Genomic DNA, 11,937 nt, shown 5'->3' on the forward strand with positions numbered 1-11,937 from the left:
GGTTCCTAGAGTAGTAAAATTCATAGTGACAAAAAGTAGAATGGTGGTTGCCAAGGGTTGGGTGTGGGGGAATGGGGAATTATTTTTTTTTTTTAATTTTTTTTTTTTTTGTATTTTTGTATTTTTCTGAAGCTGGAAACAGGGAGAGACAGTCAGACAGACTCCCACATGTGCCTGACCGGGATCCACCCGGCACGCCCACCAGGGGTGACGCTCTGCCCACCAGGGGGCGATGCTCTGCCCCTCCGGGGCATCGCTCTGCTGCGACCAAAGCTACTCTAGCGCCTGGGGCAGAGGCCAAGGAACCATCCCCAGCACCCGAGCCATCTTTGCTCCAATGGAGCCTTGGCTGCGGGAGGGGAAGAGAGAGACAGAGAGGAAGGAGGGGAGGGGGGTGGAGAAGCAAATGGGCGCTTCTCCTGTTTGTCCTGGCCGGGAATCGAACCCGGGTCCCCCACATGCCAGGCTGACGCTCTACCGCTGAGCCAACCGGCCAGGGCCAGGGAATTATTGTTTAATGAAAACAGAGTTTCATTTGGGGAAGATGAAAAAGTTCTGGGACGGATGGTAGTGATGGTTGTAAAACAAAGTGAATGTACTTAATGCCACAGAACTGTACATTTAAAACTGGTTAAATGTTAAATTTTACATTATGTATATTATACCACACACAGTTGCACAACAATGCAAACACTCAGTTTGGTGAAGAAGCACTCTTCTAGCAATAAAACTTAACTGTGTGTGTGTGTGTGTGTGTGTGTGTGTGTGTGTGTGTGTGTGTGACAGAGACAGAGAGAGCGTCAGATAGGGACAAAGAGACAGGAAGGGAGAGAGATGAGAAGCATCAATTCTTTGTTGTGGCACCTTAGTTGTTCATTGACTGCTTTCTCATATGTGCCTTGACTGGGTGGCTACAGCAGACCGGGTGACCTCTTGCTCAAGCCAGCGACCTTGTGCTCAAGCTGGTGAGCCTTGCTCAAACCAGATGAGCCCGTGCTCAAGCTGGCAACCTTGGGGTCTCGAACCTGGGTCCTCTACATCCCAGTCTGACACTCTATCCACTGCGCCACCGCCTAGTCAGGCAAAAACTTAATCATTTTGAGTCTTCAACATATTCTAAGCATTTAGGTAAGCAGTTCCTATGCATTATTTTATTTTCTTCTCCCACACCCTGAGGTAGGTACTACTATTATCATCATTGTACAGAGCAGGAAAATGAAGCACAAAGAGGTTTAAGTGACTTGCCAAAGTCTTCAGGTAAGAAGGTGCAGTCAGGACTGGAGCCCAGAGTGGTTGGCTCCACAGCCCAATCTTTAGCCCTCATGCTACACCCTCTTTCTAGTAAAAGACACACCCACAACTCTCAGTAAAGGGCTAAACAAAGGTTCTGAAAAAGTGAGCACCAGCGAGTCTTGCATTTGTTGGACCAGGGTAAATCCCACGCGCTGTGTCCAGTGCTGCACCCCTCGTATCCCTGCAGGGAGCTTTTGGGCAGAGATGACAGTGGTTCCCTGTGCTTCCCAGAGTGCTGCCGTCACGGTCCCCTCCCTTCTCTTAGAATCCACTGCCTTTTTGACATGAAAAATGTTCTCTAATGAGTCTACTGGCTAATTAATTAAAAGGGAAAAAATCCCAATCTCCAAATATGAAATGATTAATTACATAAGCATTAACGCCTCTGCAGACTCAGAACGGCACGTCTTCAATTTAAAACTTTTCCAGCACATTATTTTCTGCCAACGTGTGCGTTTTCTGCTCATTCGAGGTTGATTTCTCATACACCCCAGTCCATTTCACAGCAAATGGTCCCAAATGGTGTTTATCCTGCTCATTAGGAGCCCATATCAATTAAGCAGGCCTGGCTGAACTGCCTGTCCAGACCCACAGGTCGTGGCTGGCCTGTCTGCTCTCCCTTCTGGAGTGCTGGCCAGGGACACCCCTCGCTCCTCCCGATCACATAGAGGCCCTGCTGCTTTTCACAGGACTAGGGCAGAGCTCTGACATCAAAGAGTAGTACTGTGCGGTGTTTGTACTTTATGGATTTATTTATTTATTATTTATTCATTTTAGAGAGGAGAGGGAGAGAGAGAGAGAGACAGAGACAGAGAGAGAGAAGGGGGAGGAGCTGGAAGCATCAACTCCCATATGTGCCTTGACCAGGCAAGCCCAGGGTTTCGAACAGGCGATCTCAGCATTTCCAGGTCGACGCTTTATCCACTGCGCCACCACAGGTCAGCCTTTATGGATTTTTTTTTTTTTTTTTGTATTTTTCTGAAGCTGGAAACGGGGAGAGACAGTCAGACAGACTCCCGCATGCGCCCGACCGGGATCCACCCGGCACGCCCACCAGGGGGCGACACTCTGCCCACCAGGGGGCGATGCTCTGACCCTCTGGGGTGTCGCTCTGCCACGACCAGAGCCACTCTAGCGCCTGGGGCAGAGGCCAAGGAGCCATCCCCAGTGCCCGGGCCATCTTTGCTCCAATGGAGCCTTGGCTGCGGGAGGGGAAGAGAGAGACAGAGAGGAAGGAGGGGGCGGTGGAGAAGCAAATGGGCGCTTCTCCTATGTGCCCTGGCTGGGAATCGAACCCGGGTCCCCCGCACGCCAGGCCGACGCTCTACCGCTGAGCCAACCAGCCAGGGCCCTTTATGGATTTTTAAAAGCTTATTGTCTGCCTCAGACATAGGGCTCCAAGCTGCTGGCTTACTGGATCTTTCAGTAGTTTGCTTTTAACCAGAAGAGCCTTACCCCCTCTTTCTCTCCTGTGCCCTGCTGGAGACCCCCTTTGTTCCAGCTCACTTGTGTCTCCTCTTCTTGATGTTTGCCCTGCCAGGGCTCCACAGGAGTGGCTGGCGGCTTAGGCCTTGGCGTCGGTAGGGAGGCATACGTACTGTCTTGTCCCCAGTGGCAGCTGTCTATGGGCAGAGGCCACTACATCCTCAAGGGATTTGCTCAGTCCCAGGAGTGGCGCTCAAATCTGGGACATGAGCGGGTTACTGAACCACAGTCAGCAGCATGTGAATATTTCTCAGAGGAGCAAGTTGTCGCTTCACAAGCCGAAATGTTGAAGTACAGTGAACTACTGGATGGAACGGTTGTCTAACTCAGGGTGGGAAACCTGACCTGTCATTAGCGATAGAAGAGATTTGATTCGGGCTGCAAAAATCATAACAAGGTCAGAAGCGGACAGATGCACAGCTCTACATGGCTGGAAGGTGAAGATATCAATGATGGGCACACGCCAAGAACAACACTGCTGTCTTTCAGAAGCATAAAATGGTATTTTTCCTACTGAAATTATGAAAAAGAGAAGCTATTATGGTTCAACATTTAGACAGGCATTAAAGCACTTTCAGTGTAAATTGAAGTTATTTTATTTTTTTTATTTCTGTGAGCTGAATTGATTAGCAAATGAGTTGGATTTCGTTCTCTCAGAACTTGGACAAACAGGGAAGTTCTTATGTCTCCTTTCCCTTTCCCACCTTGGTTCCTTTAAACTTATGCTATGCAATACCAAAACCACTAGCCATATGTGGCTATCTAAATTAAAAAATTAAAATGTTTAAAATTACAAATTAAGGTCTTCAGTTGTGACAGGCACATGTCAAGTGCCCAGTAACCACATGTGGCCAGCACAGGCAGAGAACATGACCGTCTCCGCAGAATGTTCTACTGGATGCGATTCCACCTTTATTATCAAAGCTAATTTGTGTATTCTGGGGTAATATTTCTTGAACAACATTTTTGTATCCTTTAAGTAATTTAAAGAAGTCAATGATCCATTTTGTATTGTTTCCCCTAAATCTCCTCCCCCCAAAACCCTACACACAGAGACCCCATACCCAGTGCTTCAGCTACATGAAGTTTCTTTCTTATGTGGCCCGTCTTAGACATGAACATTTCCCCATGATTTTCTAAATGAGAGGTCTGCCAGCCCAGGAGAGGGAATCAATGTCCGATGGCAGCAGACCAGCCTCTGGCGGTCCCTCAGCCAACTAACTGCCTCCCTGTCAGGACCATCGCTGCTGTCCTCCTCCTTCCCACTGCCCCCAAAGCCATGCAGATCCTTCTCAGCCTTACTCCACCCATATTCCCTGGGCACCTCCCTTATTGGTGGGATAGTGTCTAAGTGGCTAAAACTTGGCCTGAGCTGCGTGCTCGGGTCATAAGGGCAGAGCTCCATTTGTGCCCACGAAGGGCTGTTAAATGGCTCTGGCCTCCAGCGGCCAACTCGGGTTTCACGTGGCTTCATCATGGAAATGTAATGGACAGTGAGGCCTTTGTTGCAATATTTGTAATCAATATAAAAGTAGGTTTAGTCTTTATTTTTTTCTTTTTGCTTTGTTTTTTAATTCTGATGCACAAAATCCTCACTGAGAGTAGTTACTCTTGCATCATTTAACATAGATTCCTACTGGGCTGCTGGCCCTGAAGCTCACAGAAATAAATGGCACTTTTACAACCCACCGGAAATTAAGTGCTAGTTGACTGACAGCATTACAGCTCTCTTGGAAAAGTCTGTGGCTGCTGCTCTCCATTCTAGAGTTTGATCAGCTCCTGGAGTGGGCTTGGCTGGGGATGAACAGCCCCCAGTGCTCCCAGCGCTTGAAGGAAGTAGGCCTGCTGGTCTGGTTAGCATTCCTGTAGTTAAGACCTTGTCCTGCACACTGAACATGGGCTGGACATACTTTCAGTCAAAAGGCGAAGTACCTCTGTGCAGCCACCCGGGGAGGGAAGGATTTGGAGGTTCATGGCACCCTAGTGGTCTCCTAAGCCTTTTACTGGACTGACTGGTCTTGTTCTTGCCTTGCCACTACTCCCTCACCTTTATCCAATTCGGGCTGGGGAGGCTTCCCTGTACCTCTTTATGTTGTGGGTAAAGCCTACAAAGCCCTTCTCTGGATGAAAGCACTCTCAAACTGTGGTCTCATTAGCCTATTGAAAAGCAGTGATATTCTATTGCTTCTGAAAGAATCCTTGCAAGTAGAGCCAACAGAGGAGAAATTAGTGTAGAACTAAGTTATTAGATCCTTTCCATGGAATTAAAAAACAAAACAAAACACCAAGCTTGTTTTCCTGAGAGAAAATTTAATGCATTTGCTCACTCCCTGTTTTAAAGCACCTGATACCACATTCTCTTCCCTCCAGCAAGAAACCAGCTGCCCGAAACAAGGGGACATGGTCATGGTAATGTGCCACAGACAACAAGTCTGGGGGCCAGTGCCAGACAGGACAATGCCCAGAAGCCAAAAACAAGGAGAGAAAAAACAATAATGTAAGACACACCCAGATGGTAAACACAGCTTCAGAGCTCAGCAAACACACACTCCCCTTCTAGGGTAGAGAGTGAGGGTGGAGGGAGCCAGGCAGGTCAGTCAGACATGGGCAGAAACGGCTGGGGGTCCTGGAAGCCTGGGGCACGAACTGGGGTTGTTATTCCCCTGCTAAGTCGGAGAGCCGTCATTTGTTGGTTGGCAGCTTTGTGCTAAGGCTGGGGGAGGGGTGTATCAGAGAAAAGGATTCATAGGATTTCGTAAAAGCCTACACCATTCTGTCTGCCTAGTCCCTACAACTGTTAGTAACAACAGTAATGGTTACAGTTCAATGAGTGCTTACGAGGTTCTAGGTACTCCATCCTCACAAAGTGAATATTATGCCCATTTGATAGGTAGAGAAATGGAGGCACAGTGAACTGAAGAATTCTGCGATCGGTGCATCAGCCACTAATTAAATCCTGCTGTTAATTAGCACCACAGCACTTTTTTTAATTTTAAAAACAATTTTCAATTACATTTTATAGTCAATATTATATTAATTTCAGGTGTATAGCACAATGGTTAAAAATTTACAAGACTTACCAAGTGATCTGCCCAGAGAAGCCTATACCCACCTGACACCATAGATAGTTGTTACAGTATTACTATTCCCTGTGCTGTATTTTACAGAACTTTCAATTCACTGGATTAACAAGGTCCTCATTGCCCAATGATGGAAAAAAGGAAAGTGATTTTTATGATTTGGGAGCTGTTGTTATGAGCTTTTAAAACAATACACAATGTTCCAGTTCATTTGTTACCTGTGTTGTTCATATTGCTAAATCATTTATTTCAGTTGAGTAAATGGAACTGGTTTAGAGAGACGCTTAATGCAACCTGTTGTTTAAATGTGTGGAGATTTCTGTAAATCTCTCAGTGTTTCCTTTTATTGGGTGTGGGAGAGCTGGGGACAGGAAGGAAGGGGGGGTGTTAAAGGGCAAACATAGAAAAGATTCTTCTTAAGAAAACATCTCTAGAAGTGATTGCTTCTTAAACAAAACATGAATGCACACAGCAATTTCACGTTCTTGTTCCACCCACTAGGTTGTTCTTAATGATTCAAGAACAGAATTGCCTGGGCAGATTTACAGGCTCTGTGTTCCTGACATCTGTGCTGAAACAAGGCTACGTGTGTTTGCAGAGCGCTTGCTTTTGCTCAAGGGAGAAAACACTAACACCTTGATTTGATTTTTACCTTTGCCATGATTTAAGTGAAAATAGGCAGCCATTCTCCAGTGTGCACCCATGGGCTGTTAGGATATAAGAATGGGCACCAGGAATGAGGACAGGGTAGCCTGGCAATATGGGGGTTGAATGAGATGTGAGGCTCACACAAGTAAATGCCAACAATAATGTCTTCTTCCAGCTCTCCCCACTATTACAAAGCGGGGCTTCACTATAAGTTTCTTACTAGAAACCCCTGGGTTGTCTGGATGGGTGCTCTGGCGATTCCTCTCCTGGGACAGAGTTGGTGGACAACAGGGGTTCTGCTAGGGGTTGCCAGGCCAGAGCCTATGCCAACTTGACTTGGGTTTTCTGAGTTCCTCAGCTGTGGTTTGGGAAGTGTTATATTCTTTCCATTCCCCTTTCTTTTGGGGGGTGGGGAATTTGCCTTTCATTAGATAGGTCCCCATATTTATGAATTCTTCCTACTCCTTTTCCCGTGGCTTTGCTTCACAGTCCATAATAGGTGCTAGTCACAGGCTTGTTCAATTTTTGGAAGAACACCCAGGCTAACCTTGCCATTCCTCCTCTTCGAGTCAGCCATTCTGGAATTCCCTGGCAGGCTGAGCCCAGGTACCTAATGATTACAGGATGGTGGCTTTGCTCCCAGTAATACACCGATAATGCTGTGATTTGGCAACTTCACTTCACCTCTGAGATGCTGAGCAGGGAAATAACTTTCCAAAGGTAACTGAGCTTGTCAGTAGGAAGAGATGGGATTCAAATTCAGGCTGGTCTGGGGGTACAGCCTATGAACCTGTCACCCTCTTCAGAAGGTGATCTGAAGTTAGGGCTATGACTTTGGGTTTCTAGGTAGCGCAGAATTAAAGAAATGTCAAATCTCCACTGTTTAAGAATCTGAGGCAGAAGGGAAGGTGAGTAAAATTACGGATTTGGCATTTGAAAACGATGTCATTTTTTTTTTTTTTTACAGAGGCAGAGATAGACAGGGACAGACAGACAGAAACGGAGAGAGATGAGAAGCATCAATCATTCGTTTTTCGTTGCGCGTTGCGACTTCTTAGTTGTTCATTGATTGCTTTCTCATATGTGCCTTGACCGTGGGCCTTCAGCAGACCAAGTAACTCCTTGCTGGAGCCAACGACCTTGGGTCCAAGCTGGTGAGCTTTTTTTTTGCTCAAGCCAGATGAGCCTACGCTCAAGCTGGCGACCTCGGGGTCTTGAACCTGGGTCCTTCTGCATCCCAGTCCGACGCTCTATCCACTGCACCACCATCTGGTCAGGCCGATGTCATTTTTTATTTTAATGCAAATGCTAAAAGGTTGGCTATTAATTTACAGGCACACTAGTCTCCTCTGTTTGGCCTTTGAGCTTTCAAGATAGACGCCACGTCTTTGGGGGCTGTTTTCATACTGGGTTTCATGACAGCTCTCACCTTAATATTTCCTGCTCTTGCAGAAAGGAGACAGGAAGAGGGAAGCGCAAAAGGGACAAAGGATTGGGAACTGAGGAATGGAAATGTATGTAGGTTACAATTTTTATTATAATCAGCTAGTATTACACAAACACAAAATTGAACAGTCTTAAAATTCTAATGCTTTTTATCATGTTAAATTAATTTTTGGTTTCTATCAGTGACTTTAGATTTAGTGTTTTTAAACTGAATTTATTGGGGTGACATTGGTGAATAAGATTATATAGGTTTCAAGTGTACATTTCTATGATATATGATCGTATATTGCACTGTGTGTCCACCATCCAAAGTCAAATCATCTTGTCACCATATATTTGACCCCTTTACCATTTTACTGAATATTATTTCCCATCTAGACATTCATATATTTACATATTTTCTTTTATCTTATATAATCCTTGCAATCACCCTGTTAAGTTGAAACTTTTATTCTATGGCCTAGAGAGGTTAAGAAATAGTCTAAGGTCACAAATCTAGTGCAGGCCTGGGATCTGGACATTCTGGACATATTGCATAGAGGTAGATTTTTCCAAAGACAGGAAGATCTACCACCTCATAAGAAAATGATCCAGCAACAGTCACCTTCTTGATACCCAGGTTTATGGTTCTTAATCTCCTTTGCCACTTGACCACCCAATTTCATGTGATCAGGGAATGCATGTAAATAACTACGCAGGATGGTTGCTCATTTCTTACAGCTATGTATCGAGATGATATTCCTTCATCATTTGTTCATTACTTCACTCATTCAGGTACTCATTCATTCGCTCATTCTTTCAGCAGCCTGGTGGAAAACCGCTACAGTGTTAACTCTAATGGGCAGAAGGGCCTTCAAGTGACCCTCCCTGTGGCTACACTTGGAAATGCTCACGCAAGTCTCCTCACATCTGCACAGGGGGTGATTAAAAAATATTCTAAATTGGTAATTTGGGTTGTATGTGAAAACATTTTAAAAATTCTAATTTTATTGCCTTTTGGGGATCTTATATTATTTGCTTAGGTGTATACAGGCTTACAAAAGTCATACATGCTCATTGTAAAATATTCTACGACTTCAGACATATCTATGCAGAAAGTGAGAATCTCTAGCAATGAAGCAGGTAATACAAAAAGAAGGTAATACTGAACTATAACACGACAGTATTTTAGTTTGTTTTCCCTCAGAAACTCTACCTTAGACTGGGCAAAATTCACCCTCTGACCCCAAACTGGAGAAGGCCACTGCTAATCCTCTCATTCTATGTAAAGGACAACATTGTATATGCTATATTTTTATAGATAATGTTAATGTAAAATTGTCTCTTGCTTGTTCAGGATCTCAATTTTTTAAAACATAATTAAGAGTATTCAAAATGATTTAAAATAAATTATGAGTCATACCTCAGCTTTTCTTAACCATTGAAATGAGATGGGATGTGTCAGAATTGAGCTAAAGCCCTCATCTCTGTGCATGTGCTTTGACTTGCACATAACGAGAAGCAGGCAGGCAAAAGTGAGGCTGCTTCACACACCATATTGACATTCAACAATGAGAAGGTCAGAGTAGGGAGTTGATGTCAATATATTCAGCCCATACTGCAATAAAGCTGTCCCAGAAAATGCGGTCCCAGCTGCTACTTCCCCTCTTTTGGGTGAGAAATGTACCATTCAGACCCTCAACTCCTTTGGTACGAAAATACCATGCTTTAACAAAGGTTTAATTGTTTTTTCAATAATATTGATATAATCTAGATTGCAGGTTTCAAAGACAAACTTAAAATTTCCTCATCAGATAGGGTTTTATTTGACAAAAAGAATAACAGATGACAGCTGAGATTTCTAATTCTGCCACATGAAAATTACCAAATAATTGCATGACAGTGTCATTGTTCTGAGAATCATAAAGTGCGTGTAGCTCTCCATTTTGTTTTCCAGTATATTACCGGGGATGCTTTTCCTGGGGATAGCACTAGCCGTTTTAGATGTTGGGGAAAATGTTTTTCCTCTGCACTTCTTTTTGCCAGAGAGAGTGGACATAAGTCACAAAAAGAAGGTAATACTGCACTATAACACGACAGTATTTTAGTTTGTTTTCCCTCAGAAACTCTACCTTAGACTGGGCAAAATTCACAGGCATAAACATGTTTCCCCAGGTGAGAAAGGATCTTCAGTTTGTAGATTTGGCAGCAAAGAGACAGTAAAGAGGAGAAAAGCAAGGCTTCCTTGAGGACTATGTCCCAGAGATGCCCATCGCACGGTAAATCAGCACAGAACAAATGCTCATCACTCATATGTCTGCTTCCAGCTGACGACACCAAAGCCAGGGGACACGTGAGCCCTTCTGAAGACAGGGAAGGACTGAAGGACTCGGAGGAGCCCACAATAACCTCAACTACTACAAGGCCTACAGGCTTTAACTCTGCCAGACCCATCAAACGTCAATTTTTTAAAAAGTCAATTCTGAGAAAATTGGAGAATTAAAAACTCTTTTACAAGGAGGCCGTTCCTATCTACATTCAGTACAATCCAAATTAAAATTTATATCGGCCTTCCATCCACCCTTCCCCGAGCGCTTTCACAGAGCGGCCTGCCAGGGGCCATTAGCACATAGCCCTCGCAAATGGAGCAGCAGCAGCATGCAGATTCACAGAGCTAGGCTTGCATTTGCACTCACTCCAATCACTTGGCAATTGCCAAGCTTCTCTGCACTGTGAACTGTGGCCATTTCCCCTCAGAATAGCATCAAGGCAACAACCTGAAGGAATCATGCTATAAAGGAAGATCATGCTTTGATGTTGGGTGGGATATGCAAATAAGAATGAGAATAGGGTGCTTTAGTGCTGTCAGAGTGTGCTGCATTTTATTTGGGAAATGAGACAAAATCTTTCTCTGATCAGCCACTCCATGTGACATCCCAGCCCACACTCTGCTACTGACATTTTATCTCCCACTGAACAGCCCGGCTGTTGTAACATTTTTCAGGATTCTTAATTTATGTCTTGCAGGATCTAAAATCAGATGGCAGACACTTTCAGAAAATAACCAGTGTTGACAGGCACCTTTATGCCCCAAGAAGTTGTACACCTTAGTGCTGTGAAAAGTTGGGTAATGTTTTCTACTTTCTTCTTATAAAATATGTCTAGAAGACAGTGGGATGGAGACAGAGAGCTATCCTAAATCATTTCATTTCTCTTTTTAATCTAAACTCTATAAGAGACCTTTTCTTCCACTCAAACATTGCTAGCAAGCTCATTCCCCTTTCTTGGTACTAGAGATTCTGGTGTTTAATTAATTAATTAACATTCACCAAGAAAAAAGAATTCTTATATATAGCCAAGAACTATGAAAAAGTGAAATGACTTGCCCTGGCCGGATGGCTCGGTTGGTTGGAGCATCGTCCTGAGTGCAGAGGTTGTCAGTTCAATCCACAGTCAGGGTACAGACAAGAACAGAGCAATGTTCCTGTCTCTCTCTTGCTCTCCCTTCTTCTCTCTCTAAAGTCAATAAATAAAATTAAAAATAATTTTTTTAGATTTTATTTTTAGAGAGAGAGCAGAGAGAGAAAAGAGAGAGAAGGGGGGGGGGAGGAGCAGGAAGCATCAACTCCCATATATGCCTTGACCAGGCAAGGCCAGGGTTTCGAACCGGTGACCCAGGTTGACACTTTATCCACTGCGCCACCACAGGTCAGGCTAAAAAAATATTTTTTTTTTAAGTAAAATGACTCAAGGTTAAGATCAGCAATGTAACATTTGGGTAAGCTTTAAAACCTACTGAACTGTTCTCGGAACACTAGGGAGGGACAATATGATGATGATGAGTACAACTTACAGAAGAGGCAAACGAGGCTCAGAAAATGGACATGACAAGTTGCAAATCATTCAGGTTTGAAGAAACAGTGACTTAAACCCAAATCGCATTTTCTTTCCATTATGTCACAATGCTGCTTTGTAAAAGCAGTGACCTTGGATTGGCTGATCATAT

The sequence above is a fragment of the Saccopteryx leptura genome, chromosome 3 (genome assembly GCF_036850995.1).
Source record: "Saccopteryx leptura isolate mSacLep1 chromosome 3, mSacLep1_pri_phased_curated, whole genome shotgun sequence".
NCBI lineage: Eukaryota > Metazoa > Chordata > Mammalia > Chiroptera > Emballonuridae > Saccopteryx > Saccopteryx leptura.